Consider the following 21,482-nt stretch of genomic DNA (forward strand, 5'->3'; position numbering starts at 1 on the left):
CCTTCAAAGTGTGAAAAATGTGACGTGGCCAGAAGGTTTGAACTTTATAGTATTTAGCCAATCGGATTGTCTAAACTTCAAACTGCCTCTCACAAAAGCAGGTGGATGTGCTTTTTACTAAATTATATTTATCTTGGCTTTTGTTTCCTGTAGTCTCCCAAGAAAGCGGCGGCTTACAATCTTCCCGTTTTGCACGTATACACACACACACACACACACACACACACACACACACACACACACACACACACACACACACACACACACACACACACACATGCATTCAGTGTAACCGTGTGGCATTCTTTCCTGAAAACAGTGACTTAATGATTCCCTGTAGGTGATGAGTTTAACGAACATCTTATAATTGTAGTAACAAAAACAGTCATGTGTTGCACTCTCCCCATTTACTGCATAAGTTATGGATAAAGAAGAAAACTCCAAGCACAATGTGCTCCTGTGCCTTTTTAATGTGGCTGGTGTGTGAAAGATCTTAGAATTCCTCGTGTTTCTTTTTTCCTCGCAGTCTCTTTGCTGTTGTTTATTTCTTCTCCCTTTTTGGCTGCTGCGCAAGGCTTGGAAGAGTGAGACAGTGCCCCTTAAAAGGCAAATTCTTGATGCTCCTCCAAAAGCCCCTTCGCTCCTCCCAATTTTGTAATGACTCTTTTACACCCCCTCCTCCCACCCCCTGTTCCTCTCATTTTGTTTTCTTCTTTCTTTCATTGTCTCCCTTGCCTCTCTCTTCACACTAAAACCACTGGTGAGCCATTTTTTTTAAGTTGGAGGTACTTTGGCTGAGAAACCTACCAGGTGTCCTTCTTTTCCTCCCTTCCTGTACCCTACGATTGATCCATCCCTCCCCCAAGCCTTGTGCATTAGGCCCCCTTCCAGTTGACCCCAACCCTTTCATACTCTATCCCCTCCTCTTTATGTATGTCTTTCAAGGCAATGTTTCAGACATGAGCTCAGGCTCTAGACAGTGTTTACAACAAGCCCCCCTCCTGGTTTTACATGCCGTGAAATTAACTCCTTCTAATCAAGTGAGGTCCGGCTAGTTTTGCATCTGGAAAATATGGGGAAGGACACAGTAGTTTTCAGAGTGAGCCATTATTTACGGCTAATTTAAAAGCCCCCACACCCCCACCGCCACAAAAATAATCATCTGATTACAAAAAATATGGTACTAAAAGAAGCCGAAAGCCTGGGTTTTCTGGCAAAAACATGGCCGCCATCCACTGCAGAATACTTGGCACTTGTAAGTGTACTTGGCGGGAATCACTCTCAGTCTGGATCGGTGATTAAGATAAATGACAGATTTCTGGATGGAGGTTTGTTAAGGAGGGGACAGACAGAGTGATAGGATGACTGAGCTCGCTACTATCTTCGAGAAGAGTCGAGAAAGGCATGATCAACCGACTCCACAGAGAGGCAGCAGGAAAAAGAAGGGATTGTAATGTGAGGAAACAAAAGCTGAAGAAACAAAGGAGTACAGAAATAGCCACAGTTGTGATGATGTCACGTATGATACTACCCGAAGGCTTCTTAGACATCACGGTGTTTACTGAAACGTTAAAGTTGATGACGTTCGTCATCTCCAGTAGTTTGTTTTTCTGGAAGTTGTGAAATAGAAGTGTGACACACGATCATTCTCTTGTGCTAAATGATTCTCTCTCGCCCTCTCCCTGGCCTCTTCAAGAATCTGTTTTTGTGGGTCAGTCTTGGACTGTTCCACAGCTACACTGTGTGTGTATGATAAATGTACACAGCAATAACATGTTAGTCAGGCCACAGGCTAACCAAGGACATCTGTGCCAAGGGTGTGTGCACTGGTTAAGCTTTGAGATCCCATCCAGACATCCACACCACACCACTGAAATCAAAGGAAGACTATTGCAATGTCACTTACAGGCACTTGGGCCCAATTCAGATCACCTCCAGTTTGTGTTTGGACAAAGTGTAGTCCATATTTGTAGTTTTTTTTTTTTTGGTCCACAACTGGACTTGACTGGTTTCCTCGGGGTATTTCTGCCTCAGCTCAGCTGCAAGTCCATCTTACATGGGAACATCTCAGGTGTGTTATAGCAGCTTTTATAAGAACCATTAGTAGGCAGGTGAGAAGTATTAAGAGACGCAGGGAATTGTTTGTTTTAGCTTTTTCTTGGATTTGCTGACAATATGAAAACTGTACAGTGCTGCCAGTCTTATCCTTTAAATCACACTTAATTCTCACCAAATGTTTTTGGTAAAACTAAAGAGGGTTTAAATAGGTTTAGGACAAAAAGTTAGACAATCAGCACAAGACAGAATAATGGGATCAAGCTAGGCAGGATGAACGTTTCACACCTTGGCTGCCCTCTGTGGCACTGTGCCAAGTTAACACCACAGGCTCATGAACAGGAACGAAATGAAAAAGAAGCCTACAGAGCCTACGTACAGAGAAACTGTGCAAAACTGAAAACTTTAGCTTAGGCGAGCTTTGCATTTTAACGTTTGCTCATGTTGCAAGGTCAGAAAGATTTGCCTTGATCTCTGTAATTGACGTCAAATTTGACAATGAGCGCACAACAAATACAAAAGCCGGAAAGAGAGTGTCTGAGTTTGAAAGACGCCTAGCTTAGTCATCATGGAAAAGATGGAGAGGAAACAAAAAGGAAAGCCAGGATGGAAAAGTGACATGTTCATAGTTTGTGGCTGGTCCTGCAGACAGAAAATCATGTCCAGTGCTGCATTCTCTTGTCTGGGCTGCATAAATCATTGGGCTTAAAGACAACAGGAGCGCCTCTAAAACCTGGCCTCTTGTATAAACATTAAATGGTTCAAACTGCATATATATATATATATATATATATATATATATATATATATATATATATATATATATAGTTATTATCACATTTTATATACATATATTACACAGCTACAGTGACATCACTGTTGGTTACTGAAGTCTGGATTTGAGTACTTTGTCACCATCTTGACTGCAAAAAACTGGATGTGACAGGGCAGGGTGGATCGAATTGTGAAGCTACACAGTCATTGGCTAAAGACTTGTGAATGACAAGTTTTAAGCCAATGTGCATGCAGTTTCATAGCATAGGTATGCCTTCATTTGAAACATAGTGTGACCAAGATTTACAAAATATACCCATTTTTCCCCCAGTATGGCTAGAAATGACTGACCCAGCCCATAAAGAGGAAAGCTGTTTACAGAGGTGAGACAGAAAGCCATTTTCTGATAGAGCCCATACTCACACCACCACCACACATTTAGACTGTGTTTGTCACAGTCCTCCTGCCATGACATTACTCAGTTAAGAATGAATCAGGCAGGGGTGGGTCTTTTTCTTTTTTCTTCCAAGAATGGGCCTTTTTCTCAATCCCAGAATATGAGTTTCAAGTATGAGTTCACAAAACCGCTGAATCTTTTGTGGTAATAAGCCCCACCACACACAAATACACACATTCAACCGCACAGTGGTGTGATCTCATCAGCAGTCGCACAGCCTCTTTTCTGGCAACATGCACATGTAGGCAGGTTGGGGAGGAGGTCTGATATCAACGCACTTTAAAAGAAAGACGTACAGCCGAGTAGGCTGGAGCCACAGTTTATTAGGTGTTCAAGTATTTCTGCTCTTTTGGCTAAAAAAAAATACATCCATCATTGTCTTCCGCTTAATTAGGGTCATGGAGTTTATCGTCAGGTTCCTCAAAAACATAGCCTGTTAGCTCAGGACTCTCCCTCATTCATCTTGAACTTGGAAACACAAAAGAAGACAGAAGTTTAATCATGGTTATATTAACGTCAATTCAGCAGCTATAGTAAAAACTAGGAATTTTTAGGAATAATTATTTAATTAAAAGTGATAGAGGATCAAATCCAATATATGAATCCAATATTGGTTTCCATTTTTTTCCCTTCACATGAATAAACAGATTTCCAGGCACAAAAAAGCCCAAATGCTCAAGATTTCCTGGATGATGAGCCTCGAGCATCCCACTAATGTGCTCAGATTAAATCCAACTATGATGGTAGGTCATCAAAACAAAAAATCCTAACTTCAAAGCATATCTCGAACACATACCAAAAGTTCCACAGCCCCCCAACTATCCCCTCAAATTCCTCAGATGTAGCTGAGAAATATGTCCCTGTAATATAGGAACATAAATCAAAGCCTAAATCTGAGGGGAAATGAATGATGATTAACTCTTCTTCTTTTAATAACAAAAAAATTAAATAAAAAAGAAGTTACAATGGCATTTCTATTTTGGGAGATGAGAGCCTGGGATGTGTTAATGCTGTGCCTCCAGGGGTTTGGCCACAACATGGGAAACAGAAAGGAAACTAGGAAAACGTGGGGATGGTTGTCCCAGTGAAAACAAAGAGTACTGTGGCAGACAAATTGCCCAGGAATTTAAAAGTCTGCCGTTTAACTGTGCAGGATCCCATACGCCCCAAACCATCTTCTTGACTTGTACGATGCGGTTCAACAAGCACTGAATATCTTGGTATCATGCAAAAGTCCCAGCTGGCTGTGGTTTCCCTCATTTTTGAAGGTTTCAATGGGCTTTCACAAGATGACTGGCATATGTGGTCACCCTTTTCCTTCAGAGGACGAGTAAGTAATAAATTCCTTACATCCATTTTGGTTAACCCACGTCACTCCAAAACAGCTTCATGTTGAGGTGATTAAGATGAATTTTGTAAATTCCCATGTGTGATGTGCGGTGTGAGGAACTTTTCCCATTGGTATTGATTGGGGAAGACTGAATGTGCAACTCGGTGTAGGGCGAAATCACTAAATGCACCAGGGCCAACATGTTATTTTTTTTTTAAAATCATGCTAATAATTGTTTATAAAACATCTAATTAAAATGTGAGGTTTCTTCCTGTTAAAGTTTTTTCTTTCCCACTGTCGCCAACTGCTTGCTCATAAAGGGCTGTGTAATTGTTAGGGTGTTCTCTGTGATATTGTAGGGTCTTTATCTTATAATATAAAGTACCTTGAGGCAACTGATGCTGTGATTTGGCGCAATATAAATAAAAGTAAATTGAACTGAACTGAAATGTCGTTTATTCTTTGCAGCTGTTTTGTAAGAAAGTCTCTTGCTCCCTCTTGTGGTTGACATGCAGTTTGTGGGGATAGGTTATTTGATTAATCTAAATTGCCCATAGGTGTGAATACGGGAGTGAATGTGAGCATGAATGGTTGTCTGTCTCTGTGTGTTAGCCCTGCGTCAGACTGGCGACCTGTCCAGGGTGTACCCCGCTTCTCGCCCTATGACAGCTGGGATAGGCTCCAGTGGAAGCGATGGATGTATGGATGGATGAAATGTAGTTTATCCTTTGCAGCTGTTTTGTAAGAAAGTCTCTTGCTCCCTCTTGTGGTTGAACTCAGACATTGCATATTTTCGTTCATATTTAATAGTCATAGTTTTTTCTTTGTTAGTTATTCTCAGGGTTTGTAGTGCGTAGTCTCTGTTTCTGTTCGGTCTCCCATGTTTCATCAATTTTTGTCTTTGTGTTTACTTTGGTCTGTCAGGTTTGTGTCTGAGTCTCCATCTCAGTGTTTAGGCTTCCTGTTTTATTTTAATCGTCTCTCGTCTCTGGATAATGGGTTAGGAATTAGTCTGCAATGCAAACAACAGCAGAAACAAATGTTCCACTCTTGTACTTGGCTTGATCCATGCATGGTTCTGCAGAAGCACCAGCAGGATGTCTCAGCTCAATGAAAGAAAAAAGAAAAAGGTTCATGATATTTTATAGGTCCCTTACAAGAAATACTAGAAACCATAATTGTAATATTTGTGACCAAAGCAAACATTTTATATATTTGTTTATATGGTTGAAATATTAAAGTTAAGTGGTACGCCTGACCATAACGCGTAATGTGGAAGGGGATTTTATTCTCCAGTGTTGCATGTCTTCTTACCACACAGTAAACCAGGAGCTAATGCCACCCATGGTTTTGTTTTGTTTTTTGGTTCAAATACTAAACTCATGGGTGTGGACAAGCCATGAAGGCTGTTGTAACACACAGATTCTAGGTCTGACCAACAGTCCCAGAATAAAAATGACAACCAATAAAAATTCTACAATATAATTTATTACTCACATTACTAAGATCAGTGGGAAACAATCCCAGCTACAATATTTGTCACATAAAAGTTGAGGAATAAAACAGTCCAGCATTCCACTTGCAAAGGGATAAAAGACACAGTTCAAGAACAGGGCCAGCTGTGCCACAAATCAAAAGTCCACACACTGACAACTTCAACAGGGAGCAGCGGTTATCCTCCCAGTCCCACCGCGCTGTACAGAATAGGCCAATAATCACCCCAGCCTTAGCAAGCCAACTCTGCCACAGCACGTGGGAGAGTTGTACCAGTATTACACACTGGAAATACCAGTGTGTAATACTGTAAACGAGTATGGGTAGAGTCCGGTATTCCATTCTGCTTCACAGAAGTGACCCAGAAGTCTCTGTTCCAATTCTCCAAATACTGTTATAATGCTGTGTTTACTGCCCCTTTATAATAAAATACACTAAGACCATCCTTTATGAAAGGAAAGGAGAAAATGCCATCCCATAATTCGTAGTGACCATCCATAAAAAAACCCAGCATAATAAACTGCTGCAGATTATGTAAATGCTAATTAAAACAGCATTTTCCATTTGATGCCATATATCACTGATATATTTCAAATTCTTAACTGTGAACACCACACTGCTGTGATAAAAACTACTACCTGTTGAGTTCTTATCCACCCAAAGTGCTGATTACATACTCGTTCTGATAACATTGCCACCTCCTAAAATAAACAACTATCACAGCTACAACAGTCATAAGACATGGTTTTTTGGTGTTTTGTTGCACTAAATTACATGCCACAGACTTTGTAATTCACATTTGCGTGACTCATTTAAGGAAAACTCTTACAAATACAAGCTGCAAAAATTCTCCTGTCTACAATTTTCAGTCACATACTGACATTGTGCCTGTTTAGTAATGGGGCTGCATAGCCATAGACCAATCAGGGTGTCCATGTTGACCCATGTCGACCACTGAAAGCGTGACCAATGGGCACGTGAGCATCAAAACTGAACCAGAGAGCCATGGAAAAAGGTGGCCTGATGTGATGAATCATGTATTCTTGATCCCCAAAAGTTGATTCTGTGGGAGAAACATTTCGACACTCATCCAAGTGACTTCTTCAGTCTCAGCTGACTGCAGGTTTCCCCAATCTTATAAGCAGCACATTTGCATAATGACTGAAACCAGCCCAGTGAAGGAACAATGGGCTGGGAGGTCAGTTCGCTGATCATTAATATGCAAATTCTCATGACCATTGATCAACAACCACTGATCAAAGCCTGCTAATCAATGGCCATGAGTACCATTCACAGAGAGTTGGGGAATGGTTGCAATGACAGCATTGTAAGATGGTGAAAGATGTACCCTTAGGCCCCCTCCTCAATTTAGAGATGGTCTTTCCCTTTTCACATAAATGGCCTCCTTGACTCCGCACTCAAACATCCTCATCATTGAAAGAGTGTCCACTGGCCTGTAGGTGTAAATAGACTGCAGAGTCCTGGCCTAACGAGGTAGCTCTTCTGTGTTGTGCCATCCGCTTCGCCAGAGGTTGTTTGGTTTTCTCGATGTATAAATCCTGGCAATCCTCCTGGCACTTAACAGTGTACACTATGTTACTCTGTTTGTGTCGGGGGACCTGATCCTTGGGGTGGACCAATTTTTGGCACAGTACGTTTTGGGGTTTAAAAGCCACAGAGACGCAGTGTTTAGAAAAAATGCGTTTGAACTGTTCTGATACTCCTGACCAATGTTCCCTCTAATTTTTCATGTGTCTGAGCGAACACAAACTCCCTGAGCGGTCCCTTCGACCACTGTGAGCAACAGCAGACGTGTGCACTGTAGTCACGCCTGCAAAATACAGTATATAAAGACCAATGCTGGGCAATTAATTATATAGTTACTTCTTCAAAAAAAGTTACTGAGTTTTGCAAACAACAAAGTTTTTTGCAGCTGTTTACCTAAAATGCTGCCAAGGTTTTTTTTAAACAAACATTTCAAACTATTTACAGAACAATCAGCTGTTCTGTATCAAATTTGATGCCACACAAATGATTTGTGCCACCAAAAAAATAATTTCTGTACACTATGAGATAAAGGAGAACAGCCCGATACCTGCAGGCTTGACAACAGGAGATGTATCACTCCTGTAACATTTAGTTCTGACACACTCAACAAAACTATTGACTACACTACACAATATTTGCGCTAAACGTCCCAAATCACTCACATCTCCAAATCGCCGTCACTTCTAAAACTTCCTCCCGTCCACACTTTTTCCGTCTGTCCTGCTCACATCTCCAATGGTTGTACACATTGTCATTAACGTGGCTTCACTCCACATCAGCCACGCCGCTTTGCTAGCTAAAACACCGGTGTCGGCACATAAGGACACTGTCATAGCCTGTCAACGACGTTGATTAGCTGCGTATATACGAATGTGAATCGCATCATTGGCTGGACTGTGGGATAAGGTGGCATCAGTGTTGCCAACTTAGCGACTTTGTCGCTATATTTAGCGAGTTTTCAGACCCCATTAGCGACTTTTTTTTCTAAAAAGCGACTAGCGACAAATCTAGCGACTTTTTCTGGTGTTATTGGAGACTTATTTATGACGACTTTTTGACGTGAAAACGCGTATCGCTCTTACTCTCAACAAGCAGCGGTGCTGCCGTGGGCACCCCGCCCGTGCCAAAGCGCTCACGGGCGGAGGATAGTCCTCCCCCCACTGCTATCAGGGCAGGTGATATTCACACCTGTGCGTCCAAACTGCAAATGAATCGCGCATGAGCGAAGCCGCTGCTCCGCACTGACTGTAACGCAGTCAGTTCTTCTTTTACTGTTATGCTGTTTTGTGGATCAGGTTTAAAACTACTTATAAACACACACACAAAGTAACTCCACCAGAGTGCCTATTTCGGGTCACTTTTGCCGGTCCAAGCCCGGATAAAGGAGCAGGGTTGGAATTGTGACATTAAAAAAAACAATAATTGCTAAATTCGTAATTCTAAATAAATTCTAAATGCATTTAGGACGTTTTTTACTCACTTTATGTCTCTTCCACGATGTTATTTCTCTCTCCAACAATGTAGCTTACAATTATATTAGCATGACCAATTATGCAAATTAGGCGATGACGTCATTTAGCGACTTTTAGGACAGCCAATAGCGATTTTCCTTACTGAGGAGTTGGCAACACTGGGTGGCATCATTCTAATCCCAAATGGGAGCAGCCAGTCACTTACTGACTAACACTGCAAAACAGAATTGTTAAGGTATTTACTTCAATTTCAATTGGGGTTAGAATTTTTTTGTGTGCAATGCAGGTTTTTTCTGCGCAGAGACCGTGCCAGCAGTGCGCAATTGCGCACGCGCGCAGTTTAGAGGGAACATTGAGTCCTGACACGTACGGGATCGCTACACGTTTTCGCTTAGGCAGCGGTTATCCTTCTCTCCGGGATCGACTGGAGCTTCTTTAGGTGCCTTCCCAGCTTTGACAGATGTCCAGCTGGGATGACCACATTTACTCAGAGCCTTCTTGATGTGATGTTTTCTTGAATATCACATGGATAACTGAGTGTATGTGTGCTGCTAACCTGGGGAATAGTGATGTGTCGGTTGCAAACGAAATGGCTCTTAGAGCCCGATCTTTGACGTGAGCGATGTGAGCCGGCTCCTTATCACGAGCCCTGGGTTTTGTTTTGTTTTTCTTTCTCTCACCCTCTCTCACACTTTTTTCCGCTTCACTCCGCATGCTAGCCTTGTGCTTTGCGCTGGGCAGAGGGGGGAGGGGCGGTAGTTACACTGGCAGTAGCACAGGAACAGAGCAGGAGGGAAAGAGAGAGAAAGAGAGCCAGGGACAACAACGTCACAGTAGAAAGGTATAGTAATCATCCACAACTATTTTCAGTTGCAGATGATAAAGGATTCAGAAAGTTTATTCATGCAGGCCCATATGACAGAGAATATGCATGTTTTTTTTGTTTTCATATTGTAATTTATATTTAATTGTGTTGTGGTTTGCAGTGTTTTGTGTTGTTTCACTTTAAATTTGTTTAAAAGGAAAAAGCTGAAAATTTAAATAGTTAAAAGTTGAACTTTGACTAGTTGGTTTTTGTATTATATGATTTATTTATTACATTTTATGTGGAGTGAATAAATAAAAGTATATTTACGGTGGCCCCGACAGACAAAGCACGTACAAACTTCTAATCACGTAAAAACTCCAAAACACGTACAAAACACAACAGAAGTGCTCCAGGATGCTAGGCGCAGTGTTGAGCTTTTGTTACCTAGTGGCTACACAAGCCAGCAAGTACCAACGACCGGATTTGGTGTGTGGTAGTAACAGGTAAATTAATTTTTTTTTAAATTATTTGAATATATATGAGTGCTTGTGTATAAATACACAAACAATACACATATGCTTTCAATTGTGTAATTTAAGTGATCTAGTAGCTCTGTTTTGGAAGTTCAGTTAAAGCTAGAAATGTGTTTTGGAGTTTGTACGTGTTTTGTCTCTGGGGCCACCAGATATATTTATATATAAACATATATAAATAAAACCACTTTTTTTTTTACATTAGTAATTCCTTTTGTGCATAATTTTATATTATTGTTAATAATAAATTAATTAAAGCAACAAAACAACCTGAAGAGCCGGTTCGGAGCCGAAAGAGCTGGCTCTTTTTAGTGAGCCGAGCCGAAAGAGCCGGTTCTCTAAAAAGAGCCGGAAATCCCATCACTACTGGGGAACACCTGGCACAAGGGTGCACCACGATAAGAACCTGGTTGAGGCAGATGGCCCCGCCCCTCCCTGAGCTTGGTTCTGCTGGAGGTTTCTTCCTGTTAAAAGGGAGTTTTTCCTTTCCACTGTCACCAAAGTGCTTGCTCATAGCAGGTCATCTGATTGTTGGGTTTCCCTCTATAGGTATTTTTGTAGGGTCTATCTTAAAATATATAGCACCTTGTGGCAACTATTGCTGTAATTTGGCGCTGTATAATAAAATTGAATTGAACTGAATCGGTAGAGGAAGTGTGATCTTTTGAGTGATTATTAGGGAAATGTTTGGCTTGAGTCCTGCCATCCATGTTGATGCAACTTTCCCTCGAACCACCACTTACTACCTACCTAATAATTGTTGCAGACCATCTACACCCTTTTATGGAAACGGTTTTCCCCGATGGCTGTGGCCTTCATTGTTTGCCAGTAAATTTTAGGTTTCATTTTAAAATTTTAGTTTTAACTCTTACATGGTGATGCTCCCCATTATATCTCTGACCTGCTGAAACCTCATGCTTCTTCTCGTGCACTTAGGTCTTCAGGTCTGAGGTTGCTGTTGACTCCACGTACTAGGCTCAAACACATGGCGATCGGGCTTTTCAGGCAGTGGCACCAAGGTTGTGGAATTCTCTTCTACTCCCTTTACGCTGTACAGACTCCACTGAATCTTTTAAAAAACAGCTGAAGACATTTCTATACAGACAAGCTTTTAATTAATGTGTAGCACAGAGGTCTAGTAGGGCCCACGCCTCAATGACAGCAGCAAAAGGGGGACCAGGACCAAAATTAGGCTGGTGGCTGTAATGTCATGCATGATCGGTGTGTGCGTCTATAATGTGACTTTTATACTCTCAAACATTTACACCTAAAGTTCACTAGGGAGCAGTGTAGGCAAAGAAAATGGTGCTGCTGAGTCAAAGTGTTTTCGTTTCTTGCTTCCATTTTCATCGTTTAGTTTGTTTCTGTCTGGACTTCTGTTTTTACCTTCTCTACACAAGTTCTGTAAATGTGGTCGTTACTTCTCTCCAATAATTTTCTGGGGAAATATCTGCACCGTCCAGTGTTTAAAGATGCTCAAGATACGTTAATGCTATAGTTATCACATATGTAACAGTTTCTATTGTTCTAAAAAAAAAAAAGTCTAACGTCTCAAGCCAGGTGAGGTGAATGAATACAGCTGCTATTGTCGGAAGGTTGTTGGATTTGTTTCTCTTCAGTGTATTAATAGATCGCTCACACCACTATTTCCTGTGTCGTTGCAGCACATCTGCTGCCACTTCCAGAAGGTTGAATAAATGCTTTGTTTTGCCTATAACCTGACCATTATCTGTTTGGTACAGCTTCAGACGGGCAGGGTGTCGTCTGTGTACATACAAATATGTCTTAGAACACAAAATGGTGTTTATAGAGGACTAAAATGTGCATGGACATGAGGGTGAACATGAAAGAAGAGGTCATGAGAGAGAATGAGGGTTTTTTCACTCTTTTGCAGATTTTTTACTGCTGGTCATCAAAACCGAAGCCTGGGAGTCTTGGTAACTCCACAACAGTTCAATCATTGTTTTGACGACAGTAACACCCCCGTACATTCCAGCATTGGCTGCTGGACCTGAAGTCATGTCAGTTAAATGTAGTTTTCATAAATGCACCACCCAGAAACAAATGTCTCCCTCCTTCCAGGATATTACAGCTTCTGTTTGGCTAATCAAACACTAAGCCTGTCATGAGCTGGCAAGAAAAGGAAGTGACATGATACTCGTACTGCGAAAGAGATCCATTTTTCACCCAGTTAATGGACGGCTTTTAGGACCGCAGTCATGACATTCATGTACAGTACTTCCCGTTTGTTTCCAAATGCCATGGCAACGCTTGATCAAAGAAAAAAATGTGTGGTTGGTTGTCAGTGCCAGACAGACGGGAGAGGAAATACGTTATTTTTTTCTTTTGACATTTTAGTGAATGAGATGTTTAAGGCTTGAGAGAGAGAGCTCTATAATGGATAGAGATGCTTTCTTCGTAAACATGAAATAATACTAATTTACAACTTTTTGAAAAGAAATATTATTTCTGGACTCTATTGGAGTAGCTTTACATAATTCATATGCATCATATACGGGCCTCTTAGACTAACTAATGATGTACTGAGGTTGCTGTCCTCATTTTACTTCCCACAACTAATCATGCAATCCTCTCTGACTGCTTGGAGCAGGTCTTACTCTTCCGTTTGAGTGGTTCAGATCATATATCACTGACAGGAAATCCTTCTTCACCTGTGGAGATCAGGTGTCAGTCGAGACACTTCCTGTGGTATTGCGCAGGGCAGTTGTTTTGGTCTGCTACTTTATCGGACAACATAATATCTGTTGCCATAGTAGCAGAGCTATATGACTCTGTAGCTGCAGATGACAAAGACTACTAACTTCTCTAACTCTCTGTTTAACTGACATTAACCAGTAGCTGACCAAAAACTGCAAAATGTTAGGAACACGGAATGGAAATATATCTGAGGCATGCGTGCTCAATAATCCAATAAGGATTCACGAGTGGGAGAAAATTCTCCCACTGAAAATGTTGTGTCCATATGGACAGTTTCAGTTTCTGGGAGTCTTCTACTTGGTCTAAAACCCAAACATAAACTGATCATTTATGAGTTAGGAAAATGAGCAAGTTAGTAGTCTTGGAGTTATTTTACATAGTGACTTAAGGGTTAAACACCACTTTAATTTCACTACCAAGGCAGTCTTTCTGAATCGCAGTGAGTTTGTTCTTGTATTTATTTCTAGAAAGCTGGATTACTGCAACAGTATTTCTGGTGCAGCTTATTCAGAACTGCCACGTTACACACAACTACATGACTAAACAAATAATAGTGAGCACATCACTGTAGTTTCAGCAAAATAGGATTTTTCCAGTGTCCTACAGAATTGATTTGAAGTATTCTTACGCATATACAGAAGTCTAAATGCTCAGTTTGTCACTTTATATCCCAACTCACCCTCTCAGATCCTCCACTGCCAAACATTTAAGACATCAAATAGGGTCATGCCGTCTCGAATCAGCATATTTCTAGAACATTTTTCTGCTCAAATGTGAGAGCAGAAAAATAAACCTGTTATAGTCTAAAGTTTGGACAAATATGATGATTTCTGTATGTGTGTGTGTATGTATGTATATATATATATATATATATATATATATATATATATATATATATACATACAGTGTTGGGGAGTAACGGAATACATGTACCGCCGTTACGTATTTAAAATACAAAATATGAGTAACTGTATTCCGTTACAGTTACCGTTTAAAAAGGTGGTATTTAGAATACAGTTACTTTGTTGAAATAAACGGATTACACGGCGGTACTTCCCTGTTTCATATTGTGGCGGGTCAGGCCTGTTTGGGTTTTGTTTGACAGCTACGTTCTGTTGTTCCAGGTGGCAGCGTTACGGTTGCCATGGTTACAGGGTGACGCTCTCTCTCTGCGTGTTTCCTGGGTGAGAGAGGCCTTTTTGTTGTTGTTGTGCTAAGCTAATAGGCAGAATGCTACTGGTATAGCTCTAAAGAATGTAGCATCATAGGCAGTGTAGTCCGTGCTGCAGGGAGAATGGACTGCCATACACGTTATGTGTCTGTGAGCGAGGGAGGGAGAAAAAGGAAAAGAACGAGCTGTCATCGAGCAAAAACGGGAGCTGGAAGCATGTAAATATAATAATAACCACTGTAGCCAAGAAGAATGCCTGACGAGCCCAGTTGTAAGGAAGCTATTAAAACTCGAATGTACACCGTGTTCGTGTTTTCCTCCAAAAACAAAAACTTCCGTTGGAGCAGCCTTTCAATGCCTCTCTCTGTCTCTCGCTAGCAAAATTGACCCAGACAACAAAGTAAAGCTAGTTTTTGGCTAAGAGCCTGACACAGAACGCACTGTATTAGTCAGAGGTCCCTTTACTACGCTTCGGAGTTGCGGACCTTCAGTAACAGTAATAAATCACAGCAATAGTACATTCATGTAGTTGTAAACAGCATGATAATATATTAAGTAATCCAACGTATTCAGAATACGTTACTCTCATTAAGTAATGTAACGGAATACGTTACAGAATACATTTTGGGGCATGTATTCTGTATTCTGTAATGAAATACATTTTAAAAGTAACCTTCCCAACACTGTATATATATACAGTGGGGCAAAAAAGTATTTAGTCAGCCACCGATTGTGCAAGTTCCCCCACTTAAAATGATGACAGAGGTCAGTAATTTGCACCAGAGGTACACTTCAACTGTGAGAGACAGAATGTGAAAAAAAAATCCATGAATTCACATGGTAGGATTTGTAAAGAATTTATTCGTAAATCAGGGTGGAAAATAAGTATTTGGTCAATAACAAAAATACAACTCAATACTTTGTAACATAACCTTTGTTGGCAATAACAGAGGTCAAACGTTTACTATAGGTCTTTACCAGGTTTGCACACACAGTAGCTGGTATTTTGGCCCATTCCTCCATGCAGATCTTCTCAAGAGCAGTGATGTTTTGGGGCTGTCGCCGAGCAACACGGACTTTCAACTCCCGCCACAGATTTTCTATGGGGTTGAGGTCTGGAGACTGGCTAGGCCACTCCAGGACTTTCAAATGCTTCTTACGGAGCCACTCCTTTGTTGCCCGGGCGGTGTGTTTTGGATCATTGTCATGTTGGAAGACCCAGCCTCGTTTCATCTTCAAAGTTCTCACTGATGGAAGGAGGTTTTGGCTCAAAATCTCACGATACTTGGCCCCATTCATTCTGTCCTTAACACGGATCAGTCGTCCTGTTCCCTTGGCAGAAAAACAGCCCCATAGCATGATGTTTCCACCCCCATGCTTCACAGTAGGTATGGTGTTCTTGGGATGCAACTCAGTATTCTTCTTCCTCCAAACACGACGAGTTGAGTTTATACCAAAAAGTTCTACTTTGGTTTCATCTGACCACATGACATTCTCCCAATCCTCTGCTGTATCATCCATGTGCTCTCTGGCAAACTTCAGACGGGCCTGGACATGCACTGGCTTCAGCAGCGGAACACGTCTGGCACTGCGGGATTTGATTCCCTGCCGTTGTAGTGTGTTACTGATGGTGACCTTTGTTACTTTGGTCCCAGCTCTCTGCAGGTCATTCACCAGGTCCCCCCGTGTGGTTCTGGGATCTTTGCTCACCGTTCTCATGATCATTTTGACCCCACGGGATGAGATCTTGCGTGGAGCCCCAGATCGAGGGAGATTATCAGTGGTCTTGTATGTCTTCCATTTTCTGATGATTGCTCCCACAGTTGATTTTTTCACACCAAGCTGCTTGCCTATTGTAGATTCACTCTTCCCAGTCTGGTGCAGGTCTACAATTCTTTTCCTGGTGTCCTTCGAAAGCTCTTTGGTCTTGGCCATGGCGGAGTTTGGAGTCTGACTGGTTGAGGCTGTGGACAGGTGTCTTTTATACAGATGATGAGGTCAAACAGGTGCCATTCATACAGGTAACGAGTGGGGGACAGAAAAGCTTCTTACAGAAGACGTTACAGGTCTGTGAGAGCCAGGGATTTTCCTTGTTTGAGGTGACCAAATACTTATTTTCCACCCTGATTTACGAATAAATTCTTTACAAATCCTACCATGTGAATTCATGGATTTTTTTTTCACATTCTGTCTCTCACAGTTGAAGTGTACCTCTGGTGCAAATTACTGACCTCTGTCATCATTTTAAGTGGGGGAACTTGCACAATCGGTGGCTGACTAAATACTTTTTTGCCCCACTGTATATATATATATATACATTAGGGGTGCAACGATACTCGTATCGATATTGAACCGTTCGATACAGTGCTTTTGGTTCGGTACGCATATGTATCGAACAATACAAAATTTTTAATTTATATAATCAACTTTCCTTCTGACGATGCTGTCTGTGTTGAGCGCTCATTGGATCTGCGCTCGACAGTGCAGCCTAGGCGGAGTAGTCGAATGCAGATTCACTGAGCGCAGGGCAAGCTAGCGAGATGCAACATGGCAAATTGAACCTCCCCCACCCTAATTCAGATCTGGCCTTTGGAACTATTTTGGTTTTCATGTGACGTATGACCCTGAAGGTAAGCGCGTCATGGAGAAAAGTAAAACAGTATGTCGAATGTGCCACGCAATGCTCAATTACATGGGTGGGAACTACTGCGTTAGCATAGTTAGCTTGTTAACGTGTTGGCCGTCCAGCCCCACGCACGGGGCGATCTGCGGTAGCTCGTTAACGGAGATTTGCCGTGTTGTGGTGTTGACGTCATTTCAACGAGATTAACGCTGACAGCACTAGTGGGAACACAATGAATATGACTGCACATTTACTCTGACATCATCCTAGTGCAAAGACAAGTGGAAGCAGACAAAAACAACAAGCACGCATGCTACAAACTTTACCCGGGTCATTTAGACAGCCGTTAGCACATGATTCTCCTTATGGGCACCTGATATGTTTAATATGCTGCTGAGAATATAGCCCAGAAGAAGCGTATAGTATAGCTTTTATTTCGGAAAGAGCCATTTCTCTGTAATAAACTCTCTTTTCCAAAGATGAGTGATTTCTCGATCAGATAGATTTATTTTTTTATTACTTTGTTGTTTCAGCAACATTAAATTTAAAAACTGTACCTTTGAGTTAAAATATATATTTATAATTTTAATAAATGACAAATTAAAAAAGCATGAACAATTTTTTTGTATCGAAAAAATATCGAACTGTTACACCAAAGTATCGAACCAAACCGAACCGTGAATTTTGTGTATCGTTGCACCCCTAGTATATGTATATATGTATATATATGAGAATTAATGAATTATTGAAAATTATTTCAACCACCCAGGGTGGTGAGAATGACTGAGTTAAGATCCTGTGGAACTTCCAGATACTAACTGGTGACGGCTAACCTGGCTAACTGGACATAGTAGTGGTGGGCAAGCAGAGGAGCACAGCTGTAGTGATAGATGTAGCCATACTGAATGACGGCAACATCATTAGGGAGGAAAACATGAAGCTGGAGCTGTACCAAGGGCTCAGAGATTAACTCGAGAAGATGTGGAGGTTGAAGACAACAGTGGTCTCAGTGGTAATCGGAGCACTCGGTGCAGTGACCCTGAAGCTGGGCGAGTGGCTCCATCAGATCCCAGGAACAACATCTGAGATCTCTGTGCAGAAGAGCGCACTCCTAGGAACAGCAAAGACATGGCACAGGACCCTCAAGCTCCCAACCCTCTGGTAGAAGACCCGAGCTTGTAGGATAAAGACTGCCTGAAGGGGCAAGAGGGGAATTTTGATCTAATTTATAAACACATATTAAATGGTCCATTGATACACTTTCAGGCAATTTTTTCACCCATCTGCAGCCTTTTTGAACATGTATATCCCAAAAGCGACTAAATATGAAAACCAGAAGAGATTTCTGTACAGATATATAAAAAACATTTCAGTCTTGGCCGCTTGGGAAAGAAACAAAAAGACATTAAAGCCGCCCTGTAAGGTCCCATTTTTGAGCACATTTCCTTAATAAAACAAAAAATGTTAATCATAGTGCACACATAGTTTTCTTTGCTTTCAGAGTGACTGATTCTATCATGTTTATTTTTGCACAATACAGAATTCTTGAGTTCTTTCCAAAATGTTATGTGTAACCACTGAATAAATGAATGTTCCTTTCCTTCTCAGTCCTATAAAAACTACATTTGTTATCATTTAGAAATCTCAACACATTCATGTGTGCGGGATCTATTTTTTTTTTTTAGAACCAATTCCTTAATTTTGTTTTTAGCAACAGTTTCTAAAGGAACAATGTCTATAAATTGCTTGTGTTAATAATTTGGTGTCATACAGTTGAATACTGAGTTTTTCTTTCAGTTCTGGACCAGAGCTCTGTGTGCTTGAAGCTTTAGTTAGCATGTTCAGTAGTCATAGTTAGAAGACTTTGTAGAGTGTGAGGAGGAATAGAAAGACATTTTAATTTATCTAACATGTGGCACTGTGTGTCCACTGTTTTTATTTAATTTTTAGCTTGGAAAACATAAATCACTGTGCGACGAATAGTTGAAATGGGTACGTGTGCGTATTTGAGTGTGTATGGAGGCAATGTGTCTGCTTTTCTGTGGAAAATTTCCCAGAGTGGTTTTGACTGTCATTTTTTCCCCAGTGCTCATTTTCCAGAGCTGAACTTCAGCAGAGGCCTGTTGGAGCTGTGGACTCAGTTTCAGATGAAGCTCGGGGAGATGATTACACATAATCTTTTTTTATTGACGTGTCAGTCATCACCTCCTAATCGACACTCATAACAAACCTTTGAACTTCATCAACTTGCCTATATTTAGATGCTCACAGATGTTACACAATGAGTTTGAGTGTATTATGCCTGAAGTTGAGACTGTGTTAATAAGAAAATAACGATGTGTTGAAGTGTACTAGATGTTTAGAGGTTATGTCAATAAAAGAGCAGCTGTCCTCCTGTAATAGTAGCTTCACTATTGTGTAAGATGCATACATAGGCCTGTCTAATACTAATATAATTTATTACTATGTAATAACGTCTGACTCTACAGATCATGACCTCACTTTTTAGTGTTTTACCACCTTTCAGCTTGTGGTTCTGGTTTTTGCTACGCCATAAACCTCTCTGTGATTCGTTTGGTTGTTTGCACACACGTCAGTATCTTTCTGCAAACTGCAAATGCTGTTTACGCTCTGAGCTGAAACTTGGAGAAATGGAGAAAGTAAAAACTGAGCCTTACCACTGCAACCTTTAGTCTTTAAAGGGCATGGCTTATGTCAACAATCTCTGTGTGTTGCATTACACTCTTCACAGTTTTCGCTATTGCTTAGTGAGCAGTTTCCAGACAAGTTGGCATCTCCTGAGGCGATCTGATAAGGACCAAAGCACAGTTTTCATTGCAGCTTTGTATATCTTATTGTAACTGTGTGCTAGCTGCTAGAAACCTCCGGCAAATGACTCAAGGTAGACAAAGACAGCAACTGACTGTTGAAGATTTTACAGTATTTAAAAAGAAATGGCAAAAGTTAGTGAAAGTGCAAAATGAAAGAAGAGGAAGAGTAATCATTAGACTTTATGCAGAGTTTGTGAATAGCTGGAAAGCAGACAAATATGGTGATATTGATGTCAGATTACAGACAATGTTTGAAAATTTTCTTTAATGAAAAAAACATTCTTGCTTTATTGTCACATGATAGAAAAAAAATAGATAATACGGCCAATAACGAGTATTTTTCCTGGTATTTCTTCACTAGTAACTAGTGTGGATGTTTAGCCATTGGAACAACTGGTGTGTGGTGTTCAGTATCATTTTAGGTTATGCACAAAGCTATTAGTGTAAATAGTCTATAATAGTAGTATTATAGTAAAACTTCAAATAACAATTAAAACCTAGTTACAAAATAAACGATAATCACTCTGGTTATATCGTCACCTGTTGAGTTTAGCATGCACTTAAAGGTACTTTCATTATATTTCATGCGGAGACTTTAAAGCAAATCCAAAAAACAAGATCTCACGATGGCGTCCTCGTTTGCACAAGGAAAATAAATGCATGATATAATCTTTCAAGCATCCCACAGTCAGAGATAATCAAACCTAGTTTTGAGCATGCAGCTGAGCTGAAGGTTGAAGGAGGAAGAATAATTAGTTGCAGCTCTCTGACATCACACAACTTTGATCTCCTGCAAAAATAAACACACTGCTTCCAGTACTGGCCCTGTGCATTTTCCCTCATGATTACTCTCACAAATCTTCACATATTTTTCTGCGTCACGGGCTAAATGAACATGAACACTTAACAGGGCGTCACATCCAGCCTCGGCTGCAGATGCCGTATGATTATTTCTCTGGAGGGAAACCTGGCTCGATCTGAGTAAGACCTCTGGGTGGTTCCTGGCAGAGTGACCTCTCGGATTCCTCAGCATGAAGACGCTGAGCTCCAAAAGACTCCTTACTGAATGTAAACTGAAAGCCTTTCAGAAACTCAGATTCAGCCAACCACATAACCCCCTTAAGGCAAGCCAGGCTGCACTCGGACTGAGCAGAGAAAGAACTATTGTGTGCGTCCCTTTTACAGCGTATTCGGAACAAAATGAACCAGCTAAATTGTTCTGAAGAATTTATTGAACATTTTGGTATTGAAGTTTGGTTAGAAGGATACAGTACTATCTTTGTTTTACTTGATTTATGGGAGTCAAACTGAAATTAAAACAATTAAGTCTAACCCTGGAGAGCTTTTATTGCCAGGCCTTAAGTTAGACTGACATAACGTCTTGTGTAATGGTGGGATTTGTGTGTGTGTGTATACACTAAGAGTTTTAAAACTGGTGTCCCAGATTATTATGACAGGTAGCTGCTGAAGCATGAGCGTGTGAAACCCTCACGGAAGTCCCCCTGTCAGTGTTACATAACCCAGGGAGACGCAGAGCCTCACATAGAGAGGATTTATTCTCTTAAGCACAGAATGAGCAAACAAAACCAACTGATTTATCACCACATAACAATAACAGAATCAGACCCTCATTAGTTTTACAGCCATAAACTGTAAGGGTGTAAATAT

This window comes from Neolamprologus multifasciatus, chromosome 20 (assembly GCF_963576455.1).
Source record: "Neolamprologus multifasciatus chromosome 20, fNeoMul1.2, whole genome shotgun sequence".
NCBI classification, from domain to species: Eukaryota; Metazoa; Chordata; class Actinopteri; order Cichliformes; family Cichlidae; genus Neolamprologus; species Neolamprologus multifasciatus.